The sequence below is a fragment of the Bos mutus genome, chromosome 11, assembly GCF_027580195.1.
Source record: "Bos mutus isolate GX-2022 chromosome 11, NWIPB_WYAK_1.1, whole genome shotgun sequence".
NCBI classification, from domain to species: domain Eukaryota; kingdom Metazoa; phylum Chordata; class Mammalia; order Artiodactyla; family Bovidae; genus Bos; species Bos mutus.
In genome coordinates this window covers 31,842,336-31,854,727 of record NC_091627.1, presented here as the reverse complement: position 1 = coordinate 31,854,727, position 12,392 = coordinate 31,842,336, and the positions used below count along the sequence as shown (strand labels likewise).

The following is a 12,392-nucleotide window of genomic DNA, read 5'->3' as shown; positions in this document are numbered from 1 at the left end:
AAAAAGATTGGAAGGAATTTACAAGTTAATACTCACTGCAAATGTAAGACTAAAACATTTTTAGTACAAAATAATAAGAGTCTATATTCAGCAAAAGAAATTCCACTGGATGCTTGGAGGCACCAGAGTTAAGCAGTTTTACACTTCAGTAGTCAAGTTGGTGGTTTCACCTTGAGTGAAAAAAAGTAGATCAAAAGTCAACCCATCTGTCAATGTATGATATAAACTGTCTCTTTGCAAAAACCTATCTTGATCTCTGTAAAGTCTTTCAGCGAACATGTGTTGAGCATTTGTATAAGCGAATGCAGAGTACTAGGTCCTGAGAATATGGAAATGAGTGTCAGGTGGTCCAGGTCTCAGGTAGGACCTAACTGTAAGAGGACCAGGCATGAAAGCAGGTAATTATAAAACAGCATGCTAAGCACACTGAGAGAGATTTACTGGGCACCAAGAGACTACAGGGACTTCCCAGGAGGTGCTAGTGGTAAAGAACCTGCCTGCCCCTCCAGCAGACGTGGATTCAGTCCCTGGGTCAGGAAGATCCCTTGCAGGAGGGCATGGAAACCCACTCCAGTATTCTTGCCTGGAGAATCCCATGGACAGGAGCCTGGCGGGCTATGGTCCTTAGGGTTGCAAAGATTTGACCACAACTGAGTGACTTAGCATGCATGCACACAAGAGAGTATGGAGGAGGAATGCCTAATTCATCTGTAGATTGGTGAATTAGAAAAGACTTCCTGGATAAGGCAACTGCTCGATCCATAAGATAAGTAGGAGAAAGCCAGATTGGAGGGTAGAGTGGTGGGGAGAGTGATAGAGACAAGTAGCAGCCTAGATGCAGGAGGAGAGGGGTGACTATAAGCAGTTCGTTATTGCTGGAGTGGAAGTGGAAAGCCAATAAGACAAGTTGAGGCTTGAGAGCAGGCCGGGGGCTAAACCAGAGATTGCTAGTTTGGCTGCTCGTTGGAATCACTTGGGGGGCCTTTGACAAGCTGTTGATGCCTGAGTCCTGATTTAAATGGCCTGAAGTGAGGCCTGGGCATGGGGATTTTTAAAAACTCCTCAGATGATTCTTATGTGAAGCGAAGGTGGAGAAAAAACCATGAAGCAGCATTAAGAATAGTTTCTGAGGGAACACTGGGAGGAGTTGGGGGATTTATGGATTGTGTGGGCAAGTGAAAGGGTCAGTGTGATTCCCAGGTTTGTATCTTGGTGACAGGGAGAAATCATGGTGCCACCAGCTGCAGTAAAAATCAGTTGGGAGAAAAAGATGAGTTTGGTTTTGACTACAAAGTACCCATGGGACATCTAGATAGAATTCTCCAGCAGGTAATGAGATATAATTAAGATACACAGCGTCAGATGTACATCAGCTGGTGGCATGAATGCATATTGATAGTTTCTGAGCCAGTGAAAGTAAATGAGGTGACCTGGGGAGAAAATCAGACCTTTGAGTGTATCAGGGGTTAAGGGTTATATCGTGAAAGGAACCCATGAAGACAAGAAACAAAGGTTCTAGGAGAATAAACAGATGGTTACGCTAATATCACCATTTTTATAAAATAATAAAATTCTACCTATATAACCATTGCTCATATCAATAAAATGAAAAGAGGAAATGTGCTATTTATTGAATACTTATTAGTCTAGGTATTTTTCTAAGGTCCTTATTACTGTTTCCTTTTTATAGGCATGGAAATTAAAACACAGAGAAGTTAAATAACTTGGTCAAGGTTACACGGATAGTCATTGGTAGAGCTGGGTTCAGACCCAAGTGGTTGGCTCCAGAGTCCATGCTCTTAGCTTCTGCTCTCCAATGCTAATATTGCCTCCCATTTTCATAATAATGAAGTTCCTGCAGTACAGCCGTAGGTTGAACCAATGAAAAGAAGAAAAATCAAAGGCTGCAGTGTTTTCTCTGTGTAAAAGGTACATGCAGAGAAGATGAGGAAGCAGGGGCTGAATATTATAATAAGGATAAGAATCTCTTAAGACGAATATTCAAAAGGATAAAACTGAACATAATCACTTTTTTGGTAACAGCTTTGTTGAGACATAATTTACACTCCACACAGTTCCCCCAACTATACAAATCAGTGGTTTTTAGTATATTCACTGAGTTATGCAGTCGTTACCAGAGTCAATTATAGAACATTTTCATCACCTCAAAAAGAAACCAGTATCCATTAGCTATCACCCTCATATCTTCCTAAGCACCCTGCCTCCCACGCAGCCCTAGGCAACCACTGATCTGTGTTTTGTCTCCATGTTTGCCTGTTCTGAACATATACAAATGGAACCATAAAATGTTTGGGGTTTTTTTGATTGGCTCATTTTGCTTGGCATAATGTTTTCAAGGTACATCATGCTATAGGGTGTGTCAGTACTTCATTCCTTTTTATGGACTATTCCATTGTTATTTATCCATATATTAATTGGTGGACATTTGGGTTTTTACTCTTTGGTTCTTATAAATAATACTATGTACATTTATGTACAAGTTTTTGCATGGTCATACAACTTCATTTTTCCTGGGTCTGTACGTAGGAGTGAAATCGCTGGATCAAATGGCTTGACTTTTGGGGGAACTGCCAGACTGTTTTCCAAAATGGCTACTTTTTTTTTTTTTTATTCCCACCAGCAGTGTACAAGGGTTTTTGTTTCTCCACATTTTTACCAATGCTTGCTATTATCTGACATATTATTAAAGCCATCCTTGTAGGTGTGAAGTGATATCTTGTGATTTTGAATTACATCTTCTCCGTGACTAATGATGATGGAGCATCTTTTCATGTGCTTGTTGGCTACCTGTATGTCTTTTTTGGAGAAGTGTGTATTCAGATCCTTTGCTTATTTTTAAGTTGAGTAAATTGTCTTTATAATCACTTTTAAAACTGTTTTAAACAACAACAAATATTGAAAGAAATGCTTAAGAGAGATGTCTTAATGATGTTATCAAAGGCAAAATCCAATAATGATAAAATGAATGTAATAGGAAGTTGTGGCTGCTTTGAATCATGGCTCTGTGAGCTCACCCCTAGGAGCCTTCGCCTCATCTGTATAATGAAGAGAGTAATATTTATATTACAGGTGAAACTTAAGCAATTTATGAAGCACCAGTCCAGAGTCTTAGCATATAGATACTGGAAGTAAGAGTTAATACTTACCAAGCATTTGCTGTATCCTAAGTGATGAACTAAACACCTTGGGTGTGATGGAATATAACTAGTGTCCAGATCTGACTCCAGAGCTTGTGCTCTTAGCCATCCCTCACTAACTTGGAGTTGTTGTTACTTCAAATCACAGAATTAGAACGATCATGATTTAATTCCAAGATACAGATGAGAAGAGGGTAAAGAGCATTCAGATCAGATCAGTCGCTCAGTCGTGTCCGACTCTTTGCGACCCCATGAATCGTAGCACACCAGGCCTCCCTGTCCATCACCAACTCCCACAGTTCACTCAGACTCACGTCCATTGAGTCAGTGATGCCATCCAGCCATCTCATCCTCTGTCATCCCCTTCTCCTTTTGCCCCCAATCCCTCCCAGCATCAGAGTCTTTTCCAGTGAGTCAACTCTTCGCATGAGGTGGCCAAAGTACTGGAGTTTCAGCTTTAGCATCATTCCTTCCAAAGAAATCCCAGGGCTGATCTCCTTCAGAACGGACTGGTTGGATCTCCTTGCAGTCCAAGGGACTCTCAAGAGTCTTCTCCAACACCAGAGTTCAAAAGCATCAATTCTTCGGCCCTCAGCTTTCTTCACAGTCCAACTCTCACATCCATACATGACCACAGGAAAAACTATAGCCTTGACTAGACGAACCTTTGTTGGCAAAGTAATGTCTCTGCTTTTCAATATGCTATCTAGGTTGATAATGACTTTTCTTCCAAGGAGTAAGCGTCTTTTAATTTCATGGCTGCAGTCACCATCTGTAGTGATTTTGGAGCCCAGAAAAATAAAGTCTGACACTGTTTCCACTGTTTCCCCATCTATTTCCCATGAAGTGATGGGACCAGATGCCATGATCTTTGTTTTCTGAATGTTGAGCTTTAAGCCAACTTTTTCACTCTCCACTTTCACTTTCATCAAGAGGCTTTTGAGTTCCTCTTCACTTTCTGCCATAAGGGTGGTGTCATCTGCATATCTGAGGTTATTGATATTTCTCCCCGCAATCTTGATTCCAGCTTATGTTTCTTCCAGTCCAGCGTTTCTCATGATGTACTCTGCATAGAAGTTAAATAAACAGGGTGACAATATACAGCCTTGATGAACTCCTATTTCCTATTTGGAACCAGTCTGTTGTTCCATGTCCACTTCTAACTGTTGCTTCCTGACCTGCATACAGATTTCTCAAGAGGCAGTTCAGGTGGTCTGGTATTCCCATCTCTTTCAGAATTTTCCACAGTTTATTGTGATCCACACAGTCAAAGGCTTTGGCATAGTCAATAAAGCAGAAATAGATGTTTTTCTGGAACTCTCTTGTTTTTTCCATGATCCAGCGGGTGTTGGCAATTTAATCTCTGGTTCCTCTGCCTTTTCTAAAACCAGCTTGAACATCAGGAAGTTCACGGTTCACATATTGCTGAAGCCTGGCTTGGAGAATTTTGAGCATTACTTACCAGCGTGTGAGATGAGTGCAATTGTGCGGTAGTTTGAGCATTCTTTGGCATTGCCTTTCTTTGGGATTGGAATGAAAACTGACCTTTTCCAGTCCTGTGGCCACTGCTGAGTTTTCCAAATTTGCTGGCATATTGAGTGCAGCACTTTCACAGCATCATCTTTCAGGATTTGGAATAGCTCAATTGGAATTCCGTCACCTCCACTAGGTTTGTTCATAGTGATGCTTTCTAAGGCCCACTTGACTTCACATTCCAGGATGTCTGGCTCTAGGTCAGGGATCACACCATCATGATTATCTGGGCCGTGAAGATCTTTTTTGTACAGTTCTCCTGTGTATTCTTGCCACCTCTTCTTAATATCTTCTGCTTCTGTTAGGTCCATACCATTTCTGTCCTTTATCGAGCCCATCTTTGCATGAAATGTTCCTTTGGTATCTCTGATTTTCTTGAAGAGATCTCTAGTCTTTCCCATTCTGTTGTTTTCCTCTATTTCTTTGCATTGATCGCTGAAGAAGGCTACAGCTTTAAATGAATTGAGACTGGTAAAGTTGCATTTCAAGGTACTGGAAGGACCTGCTGCTGTGAAACCTGTGTCACCAGTGGTCATCTGTTAACCACCATGAAGTCAGTCAGGCAGTGCTACAGAATTAGTGTTCTAAACTCGGCAGTTTGGGGTATAGTATTATATAGTCATAAACAAGCTGGAAAACACAGGCTGTATAGCCATACCATTGGGTAAAGTTAGAGGTGTAGCAGTCTGCTTAGTAATAACAAGAAAAAACTATATGTGCAGATGAAACTCCTTTTGCCCCAGGTCAGTACTGTAGTAATGGGTGAACTAATACAGAGCGTGAAGGGTACACAGTTTGTTTGAAATTGGCTGTTAGATACAAGTTATTATGCATGTGTAACGGATTAGAAGTTTAGTAAAGGGACCAATGATGTCACAGAGATACAAAAAAGAGTTAAAGGTGAGTTAAAGGACCCGGTTGGCTTCTTCAGTGCCTTTGGGATTTTTTGCATTCCAAATATTTCTACTGAAATCTTTTTTTCCTCAAGAATCCAGCAAGCCTGGGGCCAAGTCAGGTTGGTACACACAATTGCCAGTGTTTCACCCCAAATAGGATTGTCATGTAAGCACCATTTAAAAGGGCCTGGAATTTCAAAGTGTAAGACTTGAATCAATGTACCTAGATTTAGGGATTTAGTAGTTCTAAATCCTACAGTAAGTCCCTTAACTACTAAGCCTCAGATTTTCCATATGCTTATACATAGGGGTCAAATTTGTATTTGTTAATCAGAGGATTGATCAGAGGTTTGTAAACAGTCATACCCATGTTGGTTATTTGTACTGTTAAAATTGGAAGTTCTGTGCTGGGTGGACATGAAGAAACTCTTTCATGACATCTTTTCTTAATATTCTGTATTCTGAATAATACATTAATTCCCTCAGTTGAGTCAGTGATATAGGATCAAGTCTGGGAGACTAGAAGATAATGCAAAAAGTCAGCTTCAACTAACTGCTTTTTGAGGCCAGAATCTGCACTTCTGTCTGCTTTGCGGAGGTCTTTGCTGTCTTTTAGGCTTATAATATTTTACTGTAAATTTAAAAATAACACCAAATTGATTTTACTTGGGTAAATGCAGATCCAGTTGCATTTATCATTAGAGCTGCTTTTGGCAGTTCTAGAATGTGTCTGTTTTCTGATAGTCAGATATATTGCTTTCCGATGGTCTGCGGCGTTAGACTGTACACCGACAGACCTTTTTGTACTTAAGCGACGTAACACCTGATGGCATGGAACTTGACAAGCATCGAAAAATGACACAAGAGCTTAAAAAATGGTTCACGGATTATTTAAATTTCCAAAAGCAAAACCACAAATGTGTATATGGCTTCATGGTGGGAGCATGCTACCCGGCACATGGTTTGCACTCAGTAAATATTTGCCAAGCAGATAAAAGGCTATTCTCTTACAAAATAAGATGTCCAGCAATTTCCTATTGCCCTGATAAAGCTTCAGTATTAAAGGCAGCCTTCAGAAAATGCACCCAGCTCAGTCATCTGGATTTACTGTTAAAATCTCATCTTTTCACTGATTTTCCACACAGTGAGACTGAAAACCATTATGTGACACCCTGGCAGCTGAACTTGGAGACACAGAGAACAGCATTGTTCAGGGGCGTTCCTCTCCTCAGAATGGGCAAGGACCTTTCTGGGACTTCGTGATGTCATCTGAACAAGCCCTCTTTGTGTCAGTCATCACAGATTGCCTTTTGTCCTTCACTTTTTGGAATCTTCGCAGCTATCTGCGAAGATGCCTCATTTTCTTGCTTGCACTGTAATTTAGAAAAGTGGTTCCCAATTATAGTGGGACACAGAGTTTTCATAACCATTATTCATTCTTCATATTTTGTCTCTCAGTCTCCACATCCTAAAAAACAAGTGTATGTGGGGAGGGGGGACGTGGTTGGAGGGGTCTTGTGGCCCAGCCTACCACTCATTATTTCTTTGGGAACTTTGACCTGATAGTAGCCATGATCTCTCATTTCTCCTGCTTTCCCATTCTTATTGTCTATCAGAAAGAACTTCCCAGGATGTTTTCAACATTCTCTGACTTCCTGTAGTTAATATCGATGCACCATCTCCTGCAGCTCAGAGTCTATCTTCATATCATCGTGATTTTAAATACTTATAAAACCTACTACTATGTGTCAGCCACTGGAGACATAGAAGATTGTAAAATAGATAAAAAGTCCTGTCCTCTTGAAGCTGATATTTGAGTAGGGTAAGACAAAACAGGGAGAAAGAGATGGCACCCCACTCCAGTACTCTTGCCTGGAAAATCCCATGGATGAATGAGCCTGGTAGGCTGTAGTCCATGGGGTCGCTAAGAGTTGGACACAACTGGGCGACTTCACTTTCACTTTTCACTTTCATGCATTGGAGAAGGAAATAGCAACCCACTCCAGTGTTCTTGCCTAGAGAATCCCAGGGACGGGGGAGCCTGGTGGGCTGCCGTCTATGGGGTTGCACAGAGTTGGACACGACTGAAGCGACTTAGCAGCAGCAGCAGACAAAACAAGACGAGTAAGTACGTGAAATCTTAGAAAATTGAAGCAAGTTAGGGAAAGAAAGTGCTGGGTGGGGAGAGATGGATGCAGAGGGATTTCAGTTTCAAACTGACTACTCAGAGCTTCTCTGACATGGTGATGTGAGCAAAGACTAGACAGATATGATGGATATCTGGAAGGAAGCACTGTGGACACGTGGAAGGTCACTAGATAGAGGGAACATTACATGCAAGGAGCATGCCTGTGATGCTTGAGGAGCAGCACAGAGGTCAGGGTGGCCGGAATGAGAAAGGAGCAAGAGGAGGAGGCAGCGAGGACAGAGGTATCCACGGAGATGGGGGAGATTGTTTCTTGTGGGCTGATTTTAAGAACTTTGACTTTTTCTCAGAGTGAGAACACCCCATTGAAGGGTTTTGATCCAAGGAGTGACATGACCTGCTATGTTTTAATAGAATAGCTCTGGCTTGCTAGATTACATTGGGGGTTGGAGGGGATCAAAATGATGGTGGTGGATGAGGTAGGACGTGGTCAGATTATGGACCACTCTGATCTGTTTTGAAGATGGAGCTATAGGTGGATTGAATGTGAGGTGTGAGAAGAAGAAAAGTATCAAAGATGTCTCTGGTTGCCTGAGCAAAATAATGTGTATTCTCTTGTTTATATTCTCATTATATGAGCCCTGTTAATTGTGTTCAAATCTTTCATATTCTTACTGATTTTCATTAAGAGAAATATATTAAAATCTACTACTTCAATGATAGATTTTTTAGTTTTTCTTTTTTCTCTATTTTTTGGGGGACATAATTCTGTCAGCTTTTTATTTTAGATTTTGAAGTGCTCCTGTTGCAAATAAGAATTATTACATTTTCATGAGTTGTTTATGATATTTTCTTATACAGTCCTTGAAATCCTGTTTTGTCTGTTGCTAATAAATCCCCCCACACACTGCTCTTTTATATTTTGCATTTGGATAGTTTTTTTCCAGTCCTTTACTTCTAATATTTCTGTTACTTTACATATTAGGTGTCTTTGTAAATAGCATCTAGCTGAATTTTTTTTTTATCCAGTCTGGAATCTCTCTTTTAACTGATAGTTTTAAGCTATTTACATTTATTAGAACTGTTTGATACTTTTATTTATATCTATCTTTTTAGATATGTTTTATTTACCGTGTATTTTCTTTGCTTCTTTTTAAAAAATTCATACTGAATTTATCCCACTTAGTCATTATTATTTTCTAATATAAATAACTTTTTTCACATCATTACTAATATTTGTGCTCACCATTCTCTTTTTTCTACTACCCTTTGCATCTCTTTATTTCTCTTTTCAATTTTTTTCTTACCGAAGTACATCTCTTAACAGTTCCTTTAATCTCATCTATTAGTTGTAAATACTCTCAAACTTTGCCTGAAAATGCCTTTATTTCCCCCTCTTCCATGAAAAATGGGCTTCCCTAGTGGCTCAGAGGGTAAAGCATCTGCCCGCAATGCGGGAGACCCTGGTTCGATCCCTGGGTTGGGAAGATCCCCTGGAGAAGGAAATGACAACCCACCCCAGTATTCTTGCCTGGAGAATCCCATGGGCGGAGAATCCCATGGGCGGAGGAGTCCACGGGGTTGCAAAGAGTCAGACATGACTGAGTGCTTCTTTCTTTTCTTTCTTCCATGAAAAATAGTATAATTAGAATTCTAGTTTGACGGTTACTTTTTCTCAACACTCCCTATTCTTGGGTTGCATTGCCTACAGCCAGGTCTGATTGCTGTTCCTGTGTAATTGTTCTGCCCCTTCTCTCTTACTGTTTCAACAATTTTTTCTTCTTGGCATTTTGCAGTCTAGGTATGGGTTTATTTTATTTTTTTCCCAGGAGTCATTGTTGCTCCTGAATCTGTATAATCATAACTTCCATCAGTTCTAGAAAATTATCAACCATTCTCTCAATATTATCTCTTCCCATTCTTTTTATTCTCCCTTCCTTGACTCCTATTAGATGTATGTAAGGCCTTGTCATTTCCTCCTCCGTATCTTTTAACCTTAATTTTATGTTTTCCATTTTTTTGTCTTTCTGGGCTCTATTCTAAGTAATTTCTTCAGCTCTTTTTCAGATTTACTAATTGTTTTCTCAGATGTGTTTGATCAGCTATCTCATCTATTAATATTATGATAATATTTACCTTTCTGTTCATTTCTTTTTCAAATCTGCCTATTGGTTTTTTAGACCCTACTTAGGATTTCAAGTACATTATATATATCTTGAGTTATTTTAAACATACATATTTTATACCCCCTTTTGTTCTAACGTTCTTGCAGCTCTAATCCTCAAAATGAATGGGGAGTCTGTCCTTGTTTTTTGTAATTTTTTACTATGAACTCAGCTTTAGCAAGACTTGGTTTTTCTTTGTAAACCCTGTGGAACCAAGGTTGTGAGAGTGACCCTCCAGACCAGTTGTACGTTTTCTCTGGGCAAGCACCCTGAAGGTATCACCAGCCAGAAATTAATTTTTGTGTTAATTCATCAGTTCAGGAGTTCTTGAACTCCAAATTTATGTGAGATGCAGCCCAGGCATTTCTGTTCTTTACCCAGCGGGGACTAAATGCTTTCTTGTCATCTCACTGTTGTGGCAGGAGGATTCTTTTCCTAGTCTATCCTAATAGTCTTCAGTATCCTGATGGAGCCTCCTCTCGTTAACCAAATCCAAGCAGAAGCCAAGTAAGGAAGGAGCTTACAAAAGTAGCCTTAGAGTTTGGCCTGGTTAGAGGTTGAGAATTTTCTAGAATTGATGAAAGATGTGACTCCACAGATTCCGAAGAACAGTGACTTCTGGGGAAAAAAATAAACCCATACATACCTAGATTGCAAAACACCAAAGAGAAAAAAAATGTTGAAAATAGTAAGCAAGAAAGAGCAGAATAACTATATGGGAACAGCAGTCAGACTTGACTGCACACAACTCAACCCAACAATAGGAAGTGTTAAGAAAAAATAACTGTCAAACTAGAATTTTAATTATACTATTCATGAAAGGGGGGGAGATAAAGCCATTTTCAGGCAAAATTTGAAAGTATTTACCACTAATACCACGAATGTGACTAAAGGAACCATTAAGAGATGTGCTTCAGTAAGACAAAAGTATAGAGCAGAGCAGGGAAAGATGAGAATTGGGTCTGGAGATGACAAAATAGTCTTCCGTTCAATAAGTATTTCCTGACCTCCATGGGCAAAAGCACTGCTAAGTGTTATGTTATAGACTGTCAGACACAGTGCCTGACCTCCATTAGGAGAGATGGTCATACTAACTGTATACAGATGAACTACAAGTCACATTATGTGAAGTATTATAATATAGATGCAAACCAGTATCATGGAAACATGAAGGAGATGCAGTGTGGGAGCAAGTGGGACAGGGGATGGGAGAGGTTTCCCCAGAGAAGGATCATGTGAGCTGCACCCTGAAGGGGTAATGAGATGGCTTCTGGGTGGAGAAGGGCTATGGACAGAGCCCAGGACAGAAGTGGAAACAGCCACGCCATGGCCAGTGTGTACAGCTCATCGTGAGGACTGATGCAGCACATCATGAGGCCAGGGTGGCCAGAAGGTGGGCGGCACGCTCAGAGGCAGGCCGCTGCTGGATTCAGGAGACTCCGGAGCCTTGTGCTCCCCCCGAGTTAGGACCTCATTCTGCAAAAAAACAGCAGCCATTGAACATTTCCATCAGGGAGGAAACCTGATAAAAAAATGTAGCAGCTGGCTTGAGCTGTTCGATATAAATATAATGTAAGTCACAAATATAAGCCCATATGTAATTTAAAAGTTTCTAGCAGTTACATTTTTAAAAAGTAAAAAAGAAACAGATGGAATTAATTTTAATAATTATTTTTACTTAACCCAGCATTATCCAAAATACTATCATTTCAATATTTAATTGGTGTAACAATTTCGGTACTGATGCATTATTTTACATTCCGGGATGTTTGTACTGGGTCTTTAAAGTCTGGTGTATATTTCACATTTATGGCACTTCTCTATTTGGACTGGCTGAGGTTCAAGTGCTGAGTAGTCACATGTTGCTGATGGGTCCCATATTGGACAGTGCAGGTGTAGAGGATGGCAGAGGGGTGTATTCTATCCATAAACCCTAATTCCTCAGTTCTCGACAGAGTCACTCTCCCCTCCAAACAGAGGGTCAAGTAAGTGTGGGCAGCTCTTGAGTTCACTCAAACTGAATGTTTCTTTAGAGCAGGATTTCTCAGAGCCTTGGTATGTCCATGCACCTTGTGACCCCAGCAGAGAAGGACATCTGTAGCTTTGCCCACACTCATTTGACCCTGCAGGTCAGGAATGCCAGGAATACACTGTAGTGTTTGCTGGACTGGGGGAAGCAGAGAGTCTGGAGGCAGGCAGAAGCAGAAATGCAGAAGGACACACCGGGAAGAGGAGAGTGACAGGGGCTGAGGGAGAGACCGGAGGGCTGGAAGCAGCAGCTCATCAGAGGTGTCAGGGCTGTGCGCAGGTACAGGAGAATGTGAGCTCCCAGGGGTCTCTGGACTGGCAATGCTGAGTCGTCATTACCTTCACAAAAGCAGTGTCTTGCTGCTCTATTTATTAATAACCAACAAGGACCTACTGTATAGCACAGGTAACTCTGCTCAGTGTTCCCTGGCAGCCTGGATGGGAGGGGAGTTTGGAGGAGAATGGA

The 12,392-nt window shown here is 40.8% G+C and overlaps 1 protein-coding gene across 4 annotated transcripts in view; it reads left to right on the top strand.

The window, feature by feature from the left end:
- The window catches only part of ITSN2 (intersectin 2), a 126,751-nt gene that overhangs the window by 96,621 nt on the left and 17,738 nt on the right, over positions 1-12,392 (top strand). The window lies entirely within an intron of this gene.